The 3,093-nt window shown below is 40.3% G+C and overlaps 1 pseudogene; it reads left to right on the forward strand.

The window, feature by feature from the left end:
- The first annotated feature begins 311 nt into the window (after nt 1-311).
- Nucleotides 312-937, forward strand: LOC141133981 (uncharacterized; annotated as a pseudogene).
- Nucleotides 938-3,093: the final 2,156 nt, after the last annotated feature.

Consider the following 3,093-nt stretch of genomic DNA (forward strand, 5'->3'; position numbering starts at 1 on the left):
TGAAAAATGGAGAAGAGCAACTGGTATGCAAGTTGCACTTTTCAGACTTAAGCGATCAGTTTGAGCATGGAATTTAAAAATAAACAAAGTCTTGCGAGACAAAGGATTCATATGAAGTAAAGCTGACCCATGTCTATACTCAAAATGTGTAAATTCTAAAGAAATATGAATATTTTACTCTATGTGGATGACTTGATTGTTGCTCATAAAAAAAATGAGGAAGTTGTAAAGTACTGCAATGCTTAGCCAGCATTTTAAAACTAAAGATCTTGGGGATGAGACATATTGCGACAGTGCCTTAGCAGTTTGGGATGACTGAAGCTAAAGAAGAAAGTACTCCCATGGGCACAGCATACTGTACCTAAAAAAAGAAGGAAATGAGGATCTTTTTCCTACTAATGATCAGTACAGACAAGCAGTGGGGGCATTGCTACAGTATATATTGCAACCACTACAAGTCCAGACATTGCAGCTGCCATGTCACTTCTTTGTAGATGTGTGAGTGAACCACGTCAAAGAGACTGGACATCAATCAAGAGAGCCATGAGATATTTCAAACAAACTAAAGACTTGAGTCTGAAGCAGACTGCAGTTTGTGATTTAAATCTCATAGGATATGTGGACTCTGATTGGGCAAGTGATCTAAGCACTCACAAATCACAAAGTGGTTACTTGTTCAATTTAGAAAACAGTCCTAAATCTCAGTCCAGCAAGAGGCAGACCTCAGTAGCTTTGTCTTCTACAGAGGCAGAATACATTGCTGCTACCTATGCCAGTCAAGAAGCTGTGTGGTTACGTCAATTGCTTGAAGATCTTGGAGAGCCAATATCCCAGCCTACAATCTTATATGAGGACAATGTCAAACTTGCCCTCAATGAGAAGACCAATGCAAGAATAAAGCATACTGATGTCAGGCATCATTACATTCATGATCTGATTGAACAAATGCAATTGTGTTTACGTATTGTGAAACTAATAACATGATTGCAGATGCTTTGACAAAACCGCTTACAAGAAACAGAATTATAGAACTGAGATCTGCAATAGGACTAATATTACAGAATAGTTGTTGAGTGGGGGTGTTGGAGCACATTGTTTATGTATTTTTGAACAACTACATATATATTCTTCAGCCAGTAGATTGCAGTGCTTATAAGTTATTAGCTGCATATATGACTATACTCTATGTCTTCTTCCTGAATAAAGTTTCCTGTTTCCTGTCTGCAGTTAAGCAGATAAACCACATGTGGACTGTGCACGGTTTGTTCTGTAGGACTACTGTATATACAGAATTTTTAAAAGGTCCAAGTTAGCCCAATGTAGTTTTGTAAAATATATCATCCCTGGAGTTTAGCTTTAATTGAGGTCAGAAGAACAGTGAGCTACACACTGAGCACTGAGACCTGAAGACCATGTGTTAGGCACCAGGGGTACTGTATATGCAACATTGTCTGAATAGGCAGTACTGAGTAGAATATACATATGTGCATAACAATACAATTTTGTACCAATGCCTAACTGGTTATTTAAAAGTAACCTGGCATCACAAAAACATGGAATCAATCATTGCTGATCACTACTTCTAAATATGTTGGTTTTCTGTCTATCATGCTGACTTTCTGGCTTCTATACTTTAGGTCAGTGACTCAGATCAAGGGTGCATGTAAGGACTATTAACTTTTCTCTGACTTTCCTGATCTGCATACCTGTTTCAAGTAAGTGATTTAGTCACCCTTTGCACAAGGCAATATTTTATGGACTTAAGGTAAGCAACAAAGAAATTAAATCCTATCTACAGCTAATCAGTAAAACAAGTTTTGTTTTTTATCAAAACAGCTCTAAACAGCTATGAATAAAAGCTGTAAGTCTGCATGGAAATGTGGAATACATTTTAACCCCTTCAGATCTACTTTGCCGGGAGGCCGTCAATAGACGTCCTCCCCTTTGCACGCTCCCTGCGCGCGGCAAGCGATGTGATCGCTGAGTCAATGAGACTCCGGTGGTCACAGATTGGAGTAAGGGGCCGATCTCAGCCCTTTACCATGTGATCAGCTGTCAGCCAATGACAGCTGATCACGTGATGTAAACAGAAGATCGGTAATCTTTTTTTTCGCCGGCTTCTGTGCAAGGGACATCAGTCCTGAAGAGGAAGAGGCGAAGCTGCCTCATCTGCCCAACAGTGCATAAGTGCAAGCAATCAGTGCCACCTATCAATGCCCATGAGTGCCACCTATCAATGCCCACCAGTGGTGCCAATCAGTGCCTCATCAGTGCCACCTAGCAGTGCTGCCTATCAGTGTCACCTACCAGTGCCGATCAGTGCCCATCTCTGCCCCATCAGTGCCCATCACTGCCACCTATCAGTGCCAATCACTGCCACCTATCAGTGCCACCTATTAGTGCCCTTCAGTGCAACCTATCAATGCCCTTCAGTGCCACCCATCAGTGTCACCTCTAAGTGCCCACCAATGCCACCTATCAGTGCCCACCAGTGCCACCTCATCAGTGTCCACCAGTGCGGCCTAAGAGTGCCCATCAGTGCCGCCTATTAGTGCCCATCAGTGTCGCCTTATCAGTGCCCATCAGTGCAGCCTATCAGTGCCCATCAGTGCAGCCTATCAGTGCCCATCAATGCAGCCTCATCAGCATACATCAATGAAGGAGAAAAATTAACTGTTTGCAAAATTTATTAACAAAATATAAAATGGTTTTGCATTTTTTTTTTTTTAAATTTGGTCTTTTCAAATTTTTTTAACAAAAAAAAACCCAGAGGTGACCAAATACCACCAAAAGAAAGCTCTATTTTGTGGGAAAAAAATGATAAACATATCATTTGGGTACAGCGTTGTATGACTGCGCAATTGTTGTTCAAAGAGTGACAGCGCTAAAAGCTGAAAATTGGTCTGGGCAGGAGGGGGGTTTAGGTGCCCAGTAAGCAAGTATATATATAAAATAAAATATAAAAACTATAGAAAAAAGTGATAATTTATTGTTAAGTGGACATTCTAGATAATGCTAGACCAATAATTATGTGGCATCTGATATACAGGTACTTTAGATTAAAGTAATACTAAACCCTTTTTTATTTAAAAT

This window comes from Aquarana catesbeiana, linkage group LG03 (genome assembly GCF_042186555.1).
Source record: "Aquarana catesbeiana isolate 2022-GZ linkage group LG03, ASM4218655v1, whole genome shotgun sequence".
NCBI classification, from domain to species: domain Eukaryota; kingdom Metazoa; phylum Chordata; class Amphibia; order Anura; family Ranidae; genus Aquarana; species Aquarana catesbeiana.